The following is a 20748-nucleotide window of genomic DNA, read 5'->3' as shown; positions in this document are numbered from 1 at the left end:
TGTGGTACTGCAGAAATGGAAAAGTATTTTTTAAAGCAAAACAATGTTTATTCTATGAACTCAAATTAACCTTTTTTAAAAATACAGTGACCATCTTAGCAACCAGTAATTCAAAAACAACCCTCAAAGAATACAACACTAAGTAATCCTTAAGCTGTCCTTTTAACATCCATAAGACTTAAAAAATAACTTTTAACAGAAGCACATCAGGTTTAAGTCACTACTGAGAGCAGTTATTAGTTTTAAATCACCAAAGGATCGATTTACAGTTTTTAGATTACAGAGAGGGAGACTAATACCCCTTCTGGCTGTGACTGCAGCTATCCAGCTCTGAAAACGAAACTAAAATACACCCTGCAGCAAACAGCCTAAAACGAAAGCAGACAGACAGCCCAGCTCCACCCACACTCTGACATCACTGATAAACACCCATTTCTTAAAGGTACATTTCTCAAACACTCATTTCTTAAAGGTACTCTCACATGACAATTACAAAAGGGTGTCTGGACATTTTTGAAGGGGAATTTAAAGTCCAGGCTCTGCAGACTCTTGATGACCTCCCCGGCAAGTTCGGCTCTGGCCGGGACCGGAGCGAACATGGTCTGTCTTTCGGCAGGGGCCTGGGTATGGGTGTTCAGGTGGGAGACTGGATCTGGCCCGGGGCTCAGGAATCAACATAACAGTAATCTGATGGCCAGGCATATCCGTCACTCTACCATACCATCACCACCAACTAAGTGGCCAGCACTTGTTTAATGGTTTGTTAGTTTTCCTAGTTGAACAGTTTATTAATGCTTATTAATTCTTCTACATTAAAACATTATGGGAGTAATATTTCACTAATTGGGCATTAATGTGAACATTGAAAATCTAACCTATTGCCAGTTTTCCAGTTTTAAAGTGGCTAAATAATCACTAAGTGAGGATGTATGATCTGAGGGGACGTTAGACAGTTGTGAAAAGTGAAAATCTCAGGGCTACTGTATCTCAACCGCAGGCAAGAAAAGCTTGTTTTATGAAAATGTCTTTATCCAGATTTGTAGACGCTGTCTTAAGAGGGTAGAAGTGCTTCAGTTCAGTGTTAATTTCTAAGTGGCTCACCGCCAACGTACAGGTTTGCCAAAAGGGTAAATGCTGTGCCCCAGCATCTTGGCCATGAATAATGTCAGGAAGACGCCCAATAACTTGTGCAAAAGCATAAAGAGAAGTTAATGCTGCTACGCAACTGCAAGTTCAAAGCACAGATATGGCTTAAAGCCAATCAATGGCAAGCTGCCTGCATTTTGGTGGTGAAAATCAGGAATTTGCTGCAGTGGAAAACATAGGTGGATAATTGTGTTATGAAATGGTAGGATGGAGTACAGCGATGTATAATGGTCAACCAGGTTTTAAGTACTTTGATGAGTGCTCAAATAATACAGAAATGTATCAGAGCACTCATACAAAGTACATAAAAGTCTTAACTGAGACTTAGTCCCTTAGTCCCATGCAGGACATTGGGCAGCACAGCTACGCCATTGGGCCCAATCTATCACAATCTGTTTTGCTCCAGCCCATGCCCTTCTCTTGGACGTCCTCCTTAAATGTACTTTGTCAGGTCTTCTTTGAGTGGCCCCGTCTTCTTCTTCTGTCTTGTGGTGTCCATTCTAATGCCACTCTGGCAGGACATACATCAGGGAGGCAAAGAATGTGTTCTGCTTTCATCAGTCTCTCGGTTACAGTGTCTCGCAGGCACCTCTGACTAGTCTTCTAGCATTTCCTCATTGGTGATGCTGTCTCTCTATGTGATGGCCAGGATCTTATGTACACACCATCACGGGAGTACGGTATACTTGCATACTTTCCCCGTTCCTTTTTCCTCTTCGTTATTGATTTTATCAGCACCACTGGTTTCTAGTCCTGGATTTCACAGATGACATCCCCTGCTGGCCAAAGAATTCCAAGACATGACCATCTAGGTATTAAAGGAGGTGGCAGCAGAGATAGTGGATGCATTGGTTATGATATTTCAAAATTCCCTGGATTCTGGAAAGGTTTCGGTGAATTGGAAACACACTAATGTGCTGTTCCTATTCAAAAAGGGAGAGAGACAAAAAGTAGGAACTATGGACCGGTTAGCTTGACATCTGTGGTTGGGAAGTTGCTGGAAACAATCATTAAGGAGGAGATGACTGAACATTTGGAAAGACAAAGCTCAATCCACCATTGTCAGCACGGTTTTATGAAGGGTAGGTCACGCTTGAGAAACTTCCTTGAGTTCTTTGAGGACGTAACCAGCAAGATGGTTAATGGGGAACCTGTGGATGTGGTACATCGAGACTTACAGAAGACATTTGACAAGGTGCCGCATAAAAGACTGGTCAAGAAGGTGAGATTGCAGAGTATTAAATTGGATTGAGGATTAAATTGGATTGAGGATTAGTTGACTGACAAAAAAGCAGAGGGTCAGGATAAAAGGGTCCTTCTCTGGCTGGCAAACTGTCACTAGAAGACTTCAAATGTTTACAATCTGTATAAATGTTCTGCAAGTAGGGACAGAGTGTAACATAGCTACATTTACGGATGATATTAAAATAGGTGGGAAAGCAGGCAGTGAAGAGGAGATAAAGATTTTACAGACAGATATAGATAGGCTAGGAAAATGGGCCAAAATTTGGCAGATGGATTTTATTGTGGATAAGTGTGAGGTTATCCACAGTGGCCAAAAAAATAGAAAGGCCAATTATTATCCAAATGGAAAGCAGATTCAAAATGTTTCTCGGCAGAGGGATCTGGGTGTCTTTGTTCATGAATCTCAGAAAATCGGTACGCAGGTACAACATGTAATAAAAAAGGCAAATGGAATTTTAGTGTTTATTGCAAAAGGATAGGAGTATTAAAGTAGAGAAGGGTTGTTGCAATTGGAAAGTGTGTTGGTGAGACCACATTGTGGTGATATACATCACTGTAAGTACACAAAGGGTTAATGTACATACACTACACCTAGCTAGACACTAGAGGGAACACCAGAGACATGACACACAGACAGTCAACCAATAGGTCAGTAAGATAGGACCCGTCCAATGGGCATTCAAGATACATACAGAGGTGACACTACCACAAAGGGCATTACACCAACCCATATAAAAGGACACATCACACATGCTCCGTCTCTTTCCAGTGGAGACACTCCCATGATTACGGGCACAGGGTTGATTGAACATCACACCCACCACATGGATTGAAGCAGACTGGTTAGATAGTCTGAGTAGCTATAGCAGGATTAACAGTAGAGTCGAATCCAAGTAGGAGAATCGTTAACAGTAATAAATGTGTTAAAGCTATCTCCAAGTCTGAACCTTCCTTTGTCAGAGTGCACATCAAGGAAGCAGCTTATGTTACGTCAAGAGCATAACAAAACACACATCTGGAGTATTGTGTCCAGTTTTGGTCTCCTTATTTGAGGAACGGTGTAGTGGCATTGGAGGCAGTTCAGAGGAGGTTCACCAGATTGATTCTGGGGATGAAAGGGTTGACGTATGAGGAGAGATTGAACAGTTTGGGCTTATACTCGCTGATGTTTGAAGAATGCGAGGGGATCTGTTCGAGATATATAAAATACTAAAAGGAATTGATAAAGTAAACATAGACCAAGTGTTCCCTCTCTGGGACAATCTAGAACATGAGGTCATGGATATAGGTTGAGAGGCGGTAGTTTTAAAACTCAGATGAGGATGAACTACTTTTCGCGACCGTGGTGAATTTGTGGAAACCGCTGCCCCATAGTGCGGTGGAACCTGAATCATTAAATGCTTTCAAGAGGAAGATAGATATATTTCTGATGATAAACAGGTTAAAGGGCTGTGGGGAACAGGTAGGAAGATGGGTATGAGACCAGGAAGAGATCAGCCAGGATCTGATTGAATGGCGGAGCAGGATCGAAGGGCTGAATTGCCTACATCTGCTCCTAATTCCTATGCTCCTATTTCCTTTTAGCCTTGAGGTGAGTGGCAACAAGGTTGGTCTACACATCAGCTGCAAGAAGGCAATGACTAACAAATGGCAGCAAAGCTTTCTTATCATCATTGGGCAACAGAACATTGAGGACGTGACCACTTCCCCAAACTAGGGAGCAAAATCTCAAGGGAGGGTGAAATCGAGATCAAAATCCACTCCAGAATCAGTAAAGCAGCTCTGGTATTCCAGTGGCTCCACACAGTCTGCACATCCAACACCATCAACATAACTATGAAACTGTGACTCTACATATCTATAGTAGTATCAACCTCAATCACTGCCAGCAAGATATGGAAGAGAACAGCAAAGGTGTCATGTAGGTTGAAGGTCTTTCACTAGCGCTGGCTATGTAGGATTTTGGGTATCAGAGCACAATAGAAAAATCAGAGCAGGAGTAGGCCATTGGGCCCTTTGAACCTGCTCCACCATTCAACAGGATTGTGGCTGATCCTCTATCTGATTGCCATACGTCAGTGCTCTTCCCATGTCGCTTGATACCTTTAGAGCTCAGAAATCTTATCTATTTCCTTCTTAAATATATTCAATGACTTGGTCTCCACAGCCTTCTGTGGTAGAGAATTCCATAGGTCCACCACCCTCTGAGTGAATACATTTCTGTTTATCTCCGTTCTAAATGGTCTTCCCTGTATCCTGAGACTGAGAGAGGAAACAACACCCCTGCCTCCAGTCTGTCCACCTCTGTCAGAATGTTATACTTTTCAATTAAATCCTCTCTCATTCTTCAAATTTTAGTGACTCCAGGCCCTGTCTACCCAAATCTCACAATAATGGTGATAAAACATTTTGGGGAATTGAATACTTTGGGATTAAAATAGTTTGGTGTCGAGGGCATGGCGGCGCAAGTGGTTACCACGGTTGCCTCACGGCGCCGAGGTCCCAGGTTTGATCCCAGCTCTGGGTCACTGTCCGTGTGGAGTTTGCACATTCTCCCCATGTTTGCATGGGTCTCGCCCCCACAACCCAAAAAGATGTGCACGGTAGGTGGATTGGCCACGCTAAATTGCCCCTTAATTGGAAAAAATGAATTGGACACCCTAAATTTATATTTTAAAAAATAGTTTGGTGCCAGTGTACTTTATTTTGTTTCCATTACATATTCTATTGATCTACTTTTTTTCCTGTCCCTCATACATTTTTATAAGAAGGAGGATCGTATTTGTCAGTCCCTACTCACATTTTTAATGGTACAATTAATAATGGTAAAGAAGTAGGAGTATGGCAGGGGCTATGGGGGGAGGTGGACAAGCAACTCAAACATGAAGGGCAATTGACCTGAGGCCCGATAGATTGGCTGCTGACAAATTTCAATGTGAAGACCAGAAAACCTGAATGGGATGGGGTTGGTGAAGAGAAGTTTAGGGTGGCAGGTGTGGGAGAGGGTTGAAAAACAGGGACGCTGAGTATCAAAAGCAGGAACTACAGAGAGTCGGGAACACAGCCCAGTCCATCACATGAAACTGCCTCCCATCCATTGACTCTGACTACAAGTCCCACTGCCTTGGCAAAGTGGGCAGCATATTCAAAGATCTGGGGGGGCCTATCTTCTTGGTGCTGGTCTGCATGTGGGTCGGCCATGTCGCGCGTGGCGCCCGGCAAAGGCCGCCGCCGTGTGTATGCACGGACCCCCGACCGGAGGTGCAGGGCCCTGTATCGGCAGCCGGAGCTGCGAGGAGCACTCCGGGGCCCTGCTAGCCCCCTGCAAATCGCAGAATCACCCTGGACTTACTCCAGGTAAGTCCAGGGTGATTCGCGTGCGTTTTTTTGCGGGAATGGGGACATAGCCCCATTGTTGGAGAATCTTGCCCCTGCTGTCTGTGTCTATAGGCGGCATTCTCTGTAGCCTGACGCTGAAATCGTGTTTGGCGATCGGGCGGAGGATGGATTTCCACGCTGAAATCGGGGGCCGCGCCTGTTTGATGCAGGTCCGCACTGCTCCTCCCCCTCCAAACTGATTTCATCGTGATGCGGCATTTCAACGGCGTTGGCGCATAATCGACCGGCCGACCCACGATGCTCCGCTCCCGATGGGTCGGGTTCCCGACGGCGTGGACCACATGTGGTCCCAATCGTGCGGGTACTGACGTGATGGCTGCGGACTGTGTCCAGCGCCGCCACACTTGGCCGGGATCTGTGCCTCTGGCCGGGGGGGGCTTCTGCAAGGCCTGGGGGTTTGGTGGGGATTGGCCAGCGGGTGGGCTGTGGGGTCGCGGATGGTGGGTTGGGGTCGCACACGGCCGGTGCCATGCTGTACGGCGCGACCGGTGCAGGTCGTCAGTCGTGCACATGCACGGCCCGGGTCCCGGCCATTTTCCAGCCTTTTTGGCGCGGGTGGCGGGATTATCAGTCAGCGCCTGTGCTAATCCCTCACCGGTACCTGAATTGGGTTGAAAGATCACTCATGCTCCGCTGGTGTCAGCACTTGGACTCGCAAATGGAGAATCCAGCCCTATGTATTTCCATTGTGCATTTATGCACGTCCTACGTTTTTTCATGTATGGAATGATCTGACTGGACTGCTCACAGAACAATACTTTTCACTGTTCTTTGGTACACATGACAATAAATCAAATCCAAATCTAAGTCCAACGACAGTGCCTGAAGGAAGGGAATGCAGCCTAAATCACAAGGTCCTAAGGTAATATATACGGACAGGTCCGTGGAGGTGCTGGTGGTGAGATATGTTAAAATAACGTAAATAAACTTAAAATGATAACTTTACCAAAAGAATGCTTAGTATGTATTTGATTGTCAATGTAGAAATTAAACAAAGAATTTCAAATAAACTTGGTGCAATGCAGGGAAATAGATCTGAGAGACAGGAGAAATATCTCACAGAGAGAGGGAGAGAAACATATACATCTTATCTTCTGCTAAATTCCTTCTTAGTCTGATAATATTTCTGGTTGTAGAACATGGAGATGTAGTATTTTAGGAATGCTAATTATAATGAATGTTTTTATAATTTTGTGTACATTTCAAATACCTAAAACTTCATGGAGTGAAATGGAATGTTTAAATGTTGAGTTAAATATAGTTTATTGAAACTGCATAATCTCATGGCCAAAATGTGTATTGCACCATTCAGCGGATAACCAAGTTAACAAACAGTATTTTTCTTAAAGTTTCAGGCCTAAAAATTTGATGAGGTCCATTAATGGGTATGGAGAGTGAAGATAAATGATTACTTCATAGCTGGTTGAAGTGATGCAAACAGTGCACAAATCTTGTGCTGCCTGCTCGTCTATTTGATTGTGGCACACTGCCCAACATTAAACACACTGCTAAGCAGTTGCAAGCTCAACAAGGGATCCAGAGTTGTGTGAGACTAGCTCCAATGAAAATTATACTGCACTTCTCAAACTTCTCCCTTAAAGGGGAGGTGCATTCTGGCTGCAATTGTTGCTGAAAGTGGATGCAGAAGAGTTTTGAAGTGTTGATTCCCAAATTTCTTTCTCCGTCAGTCTGGCCTCAATAAAAGTTGAGATGGATTTGCACGTAAAAAGAAGTTATTTATTTAGCTTGCAAGCTTGATTCATCTTACGGAAACATAAGAGACATCCCGTCTCCTACACTCCAGAAAGCGAATGAACAAAGAGACAAAGGGATCTCTGCAAATCAATTCAAATGGTATCAAGTTTCACATACTCGACGCCCATAGGTCAGCCTATATCCCTTCTGATTGGCTCACTTCCAATCCCTTTCTCTGGCCCCTATCAATGCAGCATCACTCTCATAGACACACCTCTTCCTGCTTTTTCCATGTGGTCTCAATCCCTTTGTCTCTATCTGCCAGAATCAAAGTGGCTTATTTCTACATTACATTAACTAGTATCTCTAAAGTAACTATTTTATATCACATTCGTCAGAAGTAGGAATAAATCTGAACAATGAACTGACAACCCAGAGAGAAAGCTCTTAGATTCTCAGATGCAGCATTGGAGACCTTAGCATAGGAGGTGGATTGCAGTGGTTGGGTGCTGGAGGGTGCAGGATGCCATTGTGATACACTATGAACATATTGACCTGACTGCAGTACTGGAAAAAGCTCAATGATCTCACAAGACAGGTCAAGGTCAGTGAATGTATCTTCAAATGCCGTCTCCTACCAGCCACACTACTAACCTTAATACAATACTTGCTGCTTCAAACCTCTATCACTCAACCACCAGCAATCTTTAACAATAAGGTCACGGTGATACAGTACAAAGCTGAGTCCTCAAATCCCAGAATTGCTCAAGGACATCCTGCAAGATCATCTGCAGTCTCCCCTATGAAAGCTCAGGGAGTAATGGCAGATATAGGAAGAACTCGACTTACCAGCCTCTCCAAGGCATAATATAATTGACCTGTGATTACCTGTTGTGACCAATGAATGCAAAAGCGCGAAAGAAAACACTGACCCTGATGTTATTTCCCCCACCTTAATGACTGCAATTTTTAAAAAACGTATATTTTCCAAGAAACGCATTCACAGTCCGAAGGCTGAAGTGCAGTGTAGCTGAAGCTTGCATCAACAATTTCTTATATAACCTAAGTAATCAGTTTAAAAACATGCAAACAGGTAAAAATCATGTAATAACATAATAATCAAACATATTCAACAGGTAACAAGGAAGTGATGGATGGAATATTAAGAGAAGAATAAAATTGAATGAAAATTGTATTAAAATTGCAAACCAGTACACCATTCCTGGCATGAGAAGCACTGAAGTACATATAAATTGATTCATGAACTACTTTAACAATCTGAATCATGTTAAGAATAGGGTTACATCGATAACTTGTTCACCCTGCATCTTATGGGGTTAAATTTAGTTGAACTTCTGGGTTGCCTTGATTGCTCTGGGCATGGAAATGGGTAACCAGTTCTAAAATTGTGTAGCTTGTATGAAGGATTTTCCAAACATAGTACAAATAAGTATTCCTGCTGATGCACTCGGGGAAGAGCCTAAGATTAGCAAGGGATCCAGCCTCAGGTGAGTGAGGGCGGAATGAGGGCCACAGAGAGAGGTTCGTGGGAAATGGAGCAAGGGTGGTTGGAGGCAAGGGCAAGGGGGTGGCTTTCAGCAGTCATCCCCCTGACTGATGCCATGCCCCTGACAGCCTTCTGGAGACATGAAATCCCTGAGCCACCACTAAACTCCTATGGGCTCAGGGATAATTGATATAAATTAGCTCATTTACAAGCCTAATTGATAATCCGCCATGTCATGACACCCTTGGTGAATTCCAGTCCCACTTAACCGAAGTCGCAACACAAATGAAATTAGATGTTCTTTTAAAATCCCAGAGGTCCGTGGGTAAGCTCAATAAACTGCTGTCATCAGGTTTGTAACTTTAACACAAGCAACCTTTTATTATGTACAGTATTATAATTAAACGTACAGGAAAATGTAACTGACAGGAAAATGTAACTGACTATCTAATGCCCTTTCCAAATCACCTTCCCCCTTTCTAACTACCCCCACTCTCTCTCTACACACTGTCATGGGAGTGTCCCTTTGTCTTCTCAAATGGCTGCAGTGATGTGTGGGTGGAGCTGGGCTGTGGCTCTGGTTTTTACTTTTGTTTTGAGCTGGGAGCTGGCTGTGGCTCTCAGTTTTACTTTTGGTTTACATGGTTGGAAACTGGATTCAGACAAAGAAGGTTTCTTTGGTCTCTCTCTCTCTCTCTGCAAGTTAAAAGGTGTCCAGATCACTTGATAATTTAAAAGTGATAACTGTTTTCTGGAAATAATTCAAACCTACATTTTCGGTAAAAGGGTTTTCCTGGTTTAGTGGATATTGTTATCAAATTGAAACAGTTGAAAGGGAAGTTATTTATGGTTATTATATATAGAGTACTGTAGCTGTGTGGGGTATTTATGTTTGTAGTTGATAAAATGCTTACTGTGTGTTTATAAATGGTTTTTTAAATAAACAAATTTATTGAGGTAATTTTGGCATATAAAACAGCAACATTATACCATAGTGTACAAAAAGCAAATAAGACATAATGCAAGCATCGGCTTCCCTCTCACAAGAACCTGCCTAAGCAACCCCCTACTCTACGCTACCCTAACCCCCCCCCCCCCCCCCCCTCCCCTGCTGACGATTAATTATCCGCGAAGAAGTCAACGAATGGCTGCCACCTCCGGGCAAACCCTGACAGCGATCCTCTCAAGGCGAACTTAATTTTCTCCAGCCCGAGAAAGCTCGCCATGTCCGAAAGCTATACTTCAGACTTCGGGGGCTTTGAGTCCCTCCATGCCAACAGTATTCGTCGCCGGGCTACCAGGGAAGCAAAGGCCAAGACCAAGACGTCAGCCTCTTTCTCCTCCTGGACTCCCGGATCTTCCGAAACCCCAGAAATTGCCACCTCAGGACTTATTGCCACCCTAGTTTTCAATACCTGGGACATGAGGTCCGCGAATCCCTGCCAGTACCCCCTTTGTTTAGGACACGTCCAGAACATGTGTACATGGTTCACTGGTCCTCCGGCACATCTAGCACATTTGTCCTCCAGCACAAAGAATTTGCTCATCTGGGCAACCGTCATGTGGGCCCGATGTACGACCTTGAACTGGATCAGACTGAGCCTGGCGCATGTTGCGGTCGTGTTTACTCTACTCAAAGCGTCTGCCCATATGCCATCCTCTATCTCCCCCCCGAGCTCCCCCTCCCACTTAAGCTTCAGTTCTTCAGTCTGTGCCTCCTCTGCTTCCATTAGTTCTTTATAAATGGCGGAGATTCTCCCCTCTCCCACCTCTCCTCTGGAAACTACCCTGTCCTGGATCCCCCTTGGTGGGAGGCGTGGGAAGGATGGTACCAATCTGCGTACAAAATCCTGCACCTGCAAGTACCTGAAATCATTCCGTCTCGCCAGCCCGAACTTCTCCTCCAACACTCTCATGCTCGGGAAGCTCCCTTCCAGGAACAGATCGCCCATCCTCGCAATCCCCGCCCTCCGCCATAATTGGAACCCACCGTCCATATTCTCCGGGGCAAATCGGTGGTTACCGCAAATTGGTGACCAAACCGATGCTCTCACTTCCTCTATATGCCTCCTCCACTGGCCCGAGATCCATAGAGCCGCCACCACTATAGGGCTGGTGGAGTATCGTGCCGGCGGGAGCAGCAGAGGCACCATAACCAAGGCTGCCAAACTGGTGCCTCTGCACGAAGCAGCCTCAATCAGCTCCCAAACCGACCCCGTACCCACCATCCATTTCCTTACCATGGCTATATTAGCTGCCCAGTAGTAGTTGCTAAAGTTCAGCAAAGCCAGCCCCCAATCCCCTCGGTTCCTCTCGAGCATCGCCTTCCTCACCCGTGGGGACTTTTCCGCCCAAACGAACCCCAGGATAATTTTATCGAGCCTCTTAAAGAAGGACGGCAGAATGAAAATGGGGAGACACTGAAATCTGAACAAGAATCTCGGAAGAATCGATATCTTCACCGTCTGCACTCTCCCCACCAATGACAGATGGAGCGCATCCCATCTCCGGAACTCGTCCCTCACTTGCTCCACCAACCGGGACAAGTTTAGCTTATGCAACTTACCCCAGTCTCGCGCTACTTGTATCCCATAATATCTGAAACTTTCCCCTACCAGCCTGAACGGCAGCCCTCTCAGCCTACTCTCCTGACCTCTCGCCTGCACTACCCACATCTCGCTCTTTGCCATGTTCAATTTATATCCTGAGAACCGACCAAATTCCCTCAGGGTTTCCATTATTCCGTCCATCCCCTGTCATTGGGTCTGACACGTATAACAGCAGGTCATCCGCGTATGACAAGACTTTATGTTCCACTCCCCCCCCCCCCCCCCCCGCCCCCCCCCCACCCCCCCCCCCCCCCCCCCCCCCCGGACCAGCCCTTTCCAGTCCCTTGAAGCTCTCAGAGCAATTGCCAGCGGCTCTGTGGCCAGCGCAAACAGCAGCGGAGAGAGGGGGCATCCCTGTCTAGTCCCGCGGTGCAGTCTGAAGTAGTCAGATGTCGTCCTGTTCGTCCTCACACTAGCCTCTGGGGGTTTATAGAAATGTTAACTGAATTTGTGGAATAAACTTTGTTTTTGATTAAAAGTGCTTAAGGCCTCTGTTGAATAACATTTGAAAAGTAGGCCCTTGTGCTCCTCGTAACCAAAATTAATTAACAGTTGTAGGTCAGGTGAACTCCATAATATACGTTGGAGTTTTCTAAACCCTGGCCCATAACAACACACACCCAGACAAACAATACAGAGGATGATTGAAAGGCAAAGAAAATATTAATAAAAATGAAAAGATAAAGGATATTTGATGCACTAGGGTGGCTTCAAGTTTTTTTTTAAAATAATATTTTATTGAAAATTTTTGGTCAACCAACACAGTGCATTGTGCATCCTTTACACAACATTGTAACAATACAGATAATAATGACCTTTTTAAATTTAAACAAAAACAACAACAAATAAATAAATATTAAATAACAAAAAATAAAAACTAGCCCTAATTGGCAACTGCCTTGTCTCAGGCCACCCCCCCCCCATCCCTCCCCCCCCCCCCCCCCCCCCCCCCCCCCCAAGTCCTGGGCCGCTGCTGCTGCCTTCTTTGTTCTCCCCTATCTATCTTTCCGCAAGATATTCGACGAACGGTTGCCACCGCCTAGTAAACCCTTGAGCCGACCCCCTTAGGACGAACGTAATCCGCTCTAACTTTATGAACCCCGCCATATCATTTATCCAGATCTCCACCCCCGGGGGCTTGGCTTCTTTCCACATTAGCAATATTCTGCGCCGGGCTACTAGGGACGCAAAGGCCAAAACATCGGCCTCTTTCGCCTCCTGCACTCCCGGCTCTTGTGCAACCCCAAATATAGCCAACCCCCAGCTTGGTTCGACCCGGACTCCTACTACTTTCGAAATCACCTTTGTCACCCCCATCCAAAACCCCTGTAGTGCCGGGCATGACCAAAACATATGGGTATGATTCGCTGGGCTTCTCGAGCACCTCGCACACCTATCCTCCACCCCAAAAAATTTACTGAGCCGTGTTCCAGTCATATGTGCCCTGTGTAATACCTTAAACTGAATCAGGCTTAGCCTGGCGCACGAGGACGACGAGTTTACCCTGTTTAGGGCATCTGCCCACATCCCCTCCTCAATCTCCTCCCCTAGCTCTTCTTCCCATTTCCCTTTTAGTTCGTCCATCATAGTCTCCCCTTCGTCTCTCATTTCCCTATATATATCCGACACCTTACCGTCCCCCACCCATTTCTTTGAGATGACTCTGTCCTGCACCTCTTGTGTCGGGAGCTGCGGGAATTCCCTCACCTGTTGCCTCGCAAAAGCCCTCAATTGCATGTACCTGAATGCATTCCCTTGGGGCAACCCATATTTCTCGGTCAGCGCTCCCAGACTCGCAAACTTCCCATCCACAAATAGATCTTTCAATTGCGTTATACCTGCTCTTTGCCACATTCCATATCCCCCATCCATTCCCCCCGGGGCAAACCTATGGTTGTTTCTTATCGGGGACCCCCCCAGTGCTCCGGTCTTTCCCCTATGTCGTCTCCACTGTCCCCAAATCTTCAGTGTAGCTACCACCACCGGACTCGTGGTATAGTTCCTTGGTGAGAACGGCAATGGGGCTGTCACCATAGCCTGCAGGCTGGTCCCCCTACAGGACGCCCTCTCTAATCTCTTCCACGCCGCTCCTTCCTCCTCTCCCATCCACTTACTCACCATTGAAATATTAGCGGCCCAATAATACTCACTTAGGCTCGGTAGTGCCAGCACCCCCCTATCCCTACTACGCTGTAAGAATCCCTTCCTCACTCTCGGAGTCTTCCGGCCCAAACAAAACCCATGATACTCTTTTCTATCCTTTTGAAAAAAGCCTTCGTGATCACCACCGGGAGACACTGAAACACAAAGAGGAATCTCGGGAGGACCACCATCTTAACCGCCTGCACCCTCCCTGCCATTGACAATGCTACCATATCCCATCTCTTGAAATCTTCCTCCATCTGTTCCACCAACCGCGTCAAATTTAGCCTGTGCAATGTGCCCCAATTCTTAGCTATCTGGATCCCCAAGTAACGAAAGTCTCTTGTTACCTTCCTCAACGGTAGGTCTTCTATTTCTCTACTCTGCTCCCCTGGATGCACCACAAACAGCTCACACTTCCCCATGTTCAATTTATACCCTGAAAAATCCCCAAACTCCCCAAGTATCCGCATTATTTCTGGCATCCCCTCCGCTGGATCCGCCACATATAGTAGCAGATCATCCGCATATAAAGATACCCGGTGTTCTTCTCCTCCCCTAAGTATTCCCCTCCATCCCTTGGAACCTCTCAGCGCTATCGCCAGGGGCTCAATCGCCAGTGCAAACAGTAATGGGGACAGAGGACATCCCTGCCTTGTCCCTCTATGGAGCCGAAAATATGCCGATCCCCGTCCATTCGTGACCACACTCGCCACTGGGGCTCTATACAACAGCTGCACCCATCTAACATACCCCTCTCCGAACCCAAATCTCCTCAACACCTCCCACAGATAATCCCACTCCACTCTATCAAATGCTTTCTCGGCATCCATCGCCACTACTATCTCCGTTTCACCCTCTGGTGGGGCCATCATCATTACCCCTAACAACCTCCGTATGTTCGTGTTCAGCTGTCTCCCCTTCACAAACCCAGTTTGGTCCTCGTGAACCACCCCCGGGACACATTCCTCTATTCTCATTGCCATTACCTTGGCCAAGACCTTGGCATCTACATTGAGGAGGGAGATTGGTCTGTAGGACCCGCATTGTAGCGGATCCTTTTCCTTCTTTAAAAGAAGCGATATCGTTGCTTCTGACATAGTCGGGGGCAGTTGTCCCCTTTCCTTTGCCTCGTTAAAGGTCAGTAGCGGGGCGAGCAAGTCCAAATATTTTCTGTAAAATTCAACTGGGAATCCGTCCGGTCCCGGGGCCTTTCCCGTCTGCATGTTCCTAATTCCTTTCACCACTTCTTCTACCGTGATCTGTGCTCCCAATCCCATCCTTTCCTGCTCTTCCACCTTGGGAATTTCCAGCCGATCCAAAAACTCCATCATTCTCTCCCTCCCATCCGGGGGTTGAGCTTCATACAATTTTTTATAAAATGTCTTAAACACTTCATTCACTCTCTCCGCTCCCCGCTCCGTCTCTCCATCTTCATCTCTCACCCCCCCTATTTCCCTCGCTGCTCCCCTTTTCCTCAATTGGTGTGCCAGCAATCTGCTCGCCTTCTCTCCATATTCATACTGTACACCCTGCGCCTTCCTCCATTGTGCCTCTGCAGTGCCTGTGGTCAGCAAGTCAAATTCCACATGTAGCCTTTGCCTTTCCCTATACAGTCCCTCCTCCGGTGCTTCCGCATACTGTCTGTCCACCCTCAAAAGTTCTTGCAACAGCCGCTCCCGTTCCTTACTCTCCTGCTTCCCTTTATGTGTCCTTATTGATATCAGCTCCCCCCTAACCACCGCCTTCAACGCCTCCCAGACCACTCCCACCTGAACCTCCCCATTGTCATTGAGTTCCAAGTACTTTTCAATGCATCCCCTCACCCTTAAGCACACCCCCTCATCCGCTATTAGTCCCATGTCCATTCTCCAGGGTGGACGCCCTCTTGTTTCCTCCCCTATCTCCAAGTCTACCCAGTGTGGGGCATGATCCGAAATGGCTATAGCCGTATATTCCGTTCCCCTCACCCTCGGGATCAATGCCCTACCCAACACAAAAAAGTCTATGCGTGAATAGACTTTATGGACATAGGAGAAAAACGAGAACTCCTTACTCCTAGGTCTACTGAATCTCCACGGGTCCACCCCTCCCATCTGCTCCATAAAATCCTTAAGCACCTTGGCTGCTGCCGGCCTCCTACCAGTCCTGGACTTCGACCTATCCAGCCTTGGTTCCAACACCGTGTTAAAGTCTCCCCCCATTATCAGCTTTCCGGTCTCTAGGTCTGGGATGCATCCTAGCATTCGCCTCATAAAATTGGCATCGTCCCAATTCGGGGCATACACGTTTACCAACACCACCATCTCTCCCTGTAATTTGCCACTCACCATCACGTATCTGCCCCCATTATCCGCCACTATAGTCTTTGCCTCGAACATTACCCGCTTCCCCACTAATATAGCCACCCCCCTGTTTTTCGCATCCAGCCCCGAATGGAACACCTGCCCTACCCATCCTTTGCGCAACCTAACCTGATCTATCAGTTTCAGGTGCGTTTCCTGTAACATGACCACATCTGCTTTAAGTTTCTTAAGGTGTGTGAGTACTCGTGCCCTCTTTATCGGCCCGATAAGCCCCCTCACGTTCCACGTGATCAGCCGAGTTGGGGGGCTTCCCACCCCCCCCCCCCCCCCCCCCCCCCCCCCTTGCCGGTTAGCCATCATCTTTTTCCAGCTTCTCGCCCAGTTCCCACGCAGCTGTATTTCTCCCAGACGGTGCCCCCCCGCCCATCCTTTCCCGTACCCACTCCCCCCTTTCCCCAGCAGCAGCAACCCAGTAATTCCCCCCTCCCCCCCCCCCCCGCTAGACCCCCCGCTAGCGTAATTACTCCCCCCATGTTGCTCCCAGAAGTCAGCAAACTCTGGCTGACCTCGGCTTCCCCCCGTGATCACGGCTCGCCCCGTGCGGCGGCCCCTCCTTCCTGCTTCTCTATTCCCGCCATAATTATCATAGCGCGGGAACCAAGCCCGCGCCTCTCCCTTGGCCCCGCCTCCCATGGCCAACGCCCCATCTCCTCTCCCTCCCCACCTCCCCCATCACCACCTGTGGGAGAAAGAAAAGTTACCATACCGCAGGATTAATCATACAATCCCTCTTCGCCCCCCCCCCCCCACTCGACCCACCACTTTGTCCAAACGTTCATTTTCGTAGTCCAATCATTCCAATTTTTCTTCTACAATAAAAGTCCACGCTTCATCCGCCGTCTCAAAGTAGTGGTGCCTCCCTTGATATGTGACCCACAGTCTTGCCGGTTGCAGCATTCCAAACTTTATCTTTTTTTTGTGAAGTACCGCTTTGGCCCGATTAAAGCTCGCCCTCCTTCTCGCCACCTCCGCACTCCAATCTTGATAGACGCGGATCACCGCGTTCTCCCATTTACTACACCGAGTTTTCTTCGCCCATCTAAGGACCATTTCTCTATCCTTAAAACGGAGAAATCTCACCACTATGGCTCTGGGAGCTTCTCCTGCCCTCGATCCTCGCACCATAACTCGGTATGCTCCCTCCACCTCCAACGGACCCGTCGGGGCCTCCACTCCCATTAACGAGTGCAGCATCGTGCTCACATATGCCCCGACGTCCGCCCCCTCCACACCTTCAGGAAGGCCAAGAATCCTTAAGTTGTTCCTCCTTGCGTTATTTTCCAGTGCCTCCAACCTCTCCACAGATCGTTTCTGGTGTGCCTCCTGTATCTCCGACTTCACCACCAGGCCCTGTATATCGTTTTCATTCTCTGCTGCTTTCGCCTTCACGACCCGAAGCTCCTGCTCCTGGGTCTTTTGTTCCTCTTTCAGCCCTTCAATCGCCTGTAATATCGGGGCCAACAACTCTTTCTTCATTTCCTTTTTTATCTCCTCCACGCAGCGTTTCAAAAACTCTTGTTGTTCAGGGCCCCATATGAAACTGCCACCTTCCGACGCCATCTTGGTTTTTGCTTGCCTTCCTTGCCGCTGCTCCAAAGGATCCGCTGCAATCCGGCCACTTTCCTCTCCTTTTTCCATCCGTGTCCAGGGGGAACACCCTTTTGGTTTACCACACGGTGTTTTCAGCCGTTAAAATTGCCGTTGGGGCTCCTATCAAGAGCCCAAAAGTCCGTTTCACAGGGAGCTGCCGAAACGTGCGACTCAGCTGGTCATCGCCGCACCCGGAAGTCCGGGGTGGCTTCAAGTTAATGTCTTTGTGGAGTTCAAGCTTGCATTTCTGTACTTCTTCCTTCTAGGCTTCAGTTGTTTTTTCTCTGGCAAGGTTGTCTACTTCAACCTTCCTGTAAATTCAGGATTAGTTCACGTTTACAGCAAAGATGTGCCAGGCATTCACTGGTTTTCGAACAATAAAGCAGTTCTTTACTTCAGCAGCGAGAGAGAGAGAGAGGAGACTGTCCCTTTAACTCCCAAGGTCTAACACTTCTACTCAGCTCTTTCAGACAGCATCACGCAGAAACCAATCACTGACTGTTGTCAGGCAGAACACTGTCCCCGGCCAACCCACTGGTTGACAATTAGCCAATCAAACTGACTTCGTCCAAAACCAGTTCCTAAGGTTCACTAGGTACCAACGAGTCTGTTTTGTCCTCTCTAAAATACAAAATCTGGAACACACTGTCCTGACCAGCAGGCTACTTCAGCTTGAGTCCTCTGCTTAAAGGCATATTCTGAATATGGATCCACAGACCAAAAATAATAAAATAAAAGAAATAGGAACAAAGGAAATAACAGGAAGTACTCTTACAGTGCCCAAATGCTTATTATATGGCACTTTATCAAAAAGCTTTTGGAAATCCTTATTCACCACATCACAACCCTTTTATGGGTTTTAGCAGACTTGATCAAGCCTTTGAACCTGCCCACCTTGCCTTTCGTTCACCTCTGTTGCTGCTTTGGGCCTGCTTCAGGGGGTACTGGACCCATCTCCAACTTGTGCGCTCCTCCTCGCTTTGTAAATATGGCAGGCAGGTTTTTCCAGGATGCAGGTAGGGTTGTAGAGTTCACCTCCGTTCCAACATGGAGGGATGCATAAAAATATGGCTCAAGGTTTTCAGAAAAAGTGGAGAAGGAAAGAAATGAGATGCATCACAGTATTAATTAAGGTGAATATTTGAGTTTTGGAGAGAAAGGATTTCCTGGAGTATTTCGAGTTAAGGATCAATAGAAGTGCCGTCACACCACTAGGCCACAAATAGTTGGAAAGATATAGAAGAGCAAATTTGCAAGAAAATTACAGAGAGTTTTAAGAACTATAGAGTAATGGTACCGGAGGAGGTTGACTATCCTCATATGGACTGGGATAGGAATAATGAAAGGACAGTGAGACAGAAATGCTTCTGCAGTGCGTTCAGGAGATTTTCTTGATCAGTATTTTTCTAGCCCCATGAGGAAGGACACATTGTTGGATTTGCCTCTGGGTAATGAGGTGTGTCAAGTGGATCAAGTATCAGTAGAGGAACATTTATTGAAAATTGGTCATGGTATCATAATGTTTAGATTAGCAATGAGAAAGGACAATAAACAATCGTAAGTGAAAATATTGAATTGGACGAGGGCCAATTTCAGTGGGTTGAGAACAGACCTGCCCAGGTAAATTGGAATGAAAGATTGGCAGATAGAACTATGACAGAACAACAGGCTGCCTTTAAAGAGAATTTGGTTCAGGGCACAATCAAGGTACATCCCCACAAAGGGAAAATGTAGGGCAATCAAAGCTAGAGCTTCTTGGATGATGAAAGAGATAGAGAACAAGGGGAAGCAGAAAAAGAGAAGTATGACAGATGTCAGGTTGAATGCGAGAAGTAACTGGTAACCAGCATGAAGGGGTTGTAATGTGGAACAAGGATTTCCAATAAGCATTTGAGCAAAGTTGAAACCCATGGATTAAAAGGGAGAGAGGTAGCATGGATACAAGGTTGGCTGTATGACAAGAGAGTAATGGTGAATGGTTATTTATCGGATCTGAGGAAAGAATCCAGAGGTCAATACTAGGATGACTGCTTTTCTTCTTATGTAATAATTATGAAAGAAAAGGAGTTCAAATTGTAAAAAAGGACAGCAAAAGCTTCTATAAGTATATAGAATGTTTAATAAGGATACGGGGAGTCCACACTGAGTAAGAATAAAGAACTTTGGTTTATTTGTAGTTACTTTGTTTACAACTCCCGATGGATCCCTACTGGGTCGTTCCATTCGGTGCCTTACTGGCTGACCTTTTATACATAACTGAATGGAGTTTCCCCTTCCCTCAGCTGGGGAGCTCGTACTCCGTGAGAGCCACAGGGAAGATAATAATTCCCACCCCGCACGTCCTGTGCGGTTATGACAAAAGGGAAGAGAGCAGCTAAAGTGAATGTTGGTCCCTTGGCGGATGAGACCAGGAAGTTAATAATAGGGAACACAAAAATGGGAGAGATGCAAAATCAATATTATGCCTGAGTATTCCTGGTGGAGAACACGAGTATCATCCCAATAGTAACAGGTAATGCAGAAGTAATAGAAAGGGAGGAACTTAGAAATATAATCATCGATAGGGAAAAAGTACTGACCAAACTATTGGGATTGAATGCAGACAAGTCCTCAGGGTCTGATTGCCTCCATCCTATGGATGCAGAGCTGGGCTGAGAAGTGGCAGATGGAGTTAGACCTAGATAAATGTGAAGTGATTCATTTTGGAAGATCGAATTTGAATGCTGAATACAGGGTTAAAGGCAGGATTCTTGGAAGTGTGGATGAATAAAGGGATCGTGGGGTCCACGTACATAGATCCCTCAAAGTTGCCACCCAGGTTGATAGATTGTTAAGAAGGCGCATGGTGTGTTGGCTTTCATTAACAGGGGGATTGAGTTTAAGAGCCAAGAGGTTTTGCTGCAGCTTTATAAAACCCTGGTTAGACTACACTTGGAATATTGTGTCTAGTTCTGTTCGCCTCATTATAGGAAGGATGTAGATGCTTCGGAGAGGGTGCAGAGGAGATTTACCAGGATGCTGCCTGGACTGGAGGGCATGTCTTATGAAG

At 46.6% G+C, this 20748-nt stretch overlaps 1 protein-coding gene and 1 pseudogene across 17 annotated transcripts in view; one reads left to right on the top strand and one right to left on the bottom strand.

Moving 5' to 3' along the window:
- Positions 1 to 1645, bottom strand: part of LOC140386071 (spermatogenesis-associated protein 4-like) — a 2766-nt pseudogene extending 1121 nt beyond the window's left edge.
- Positions 1 to 20748, top strand: part of dtna (dystrobrevin, alpha) — a 513111-nt gene that overhangs the window by 139681 nt on the left and 352682 nt on the right. The gene's annotated exons all lie outside the window — the stretch shown is intronic.

This window comes from Scyliorhinus torazame, chromosome 11 (assembly GCF_047496885.1).
Source record: "Scyliorhinus torazame isolate Kashiwa2021f chromosome 11, sScyTor2.1, whole genome shotgun sequence".
Taxonomy (NCBI): Eukaryota; Metazoa; Chordata; class Chondrichthyes; order Carcharhiniformes; family Scyliorhinidae; genus Scyliorhinus; species Scyliorhinus torazame.
This window is presented reverse-complemented; position numbering and strand designations above follow the sequence as displayed.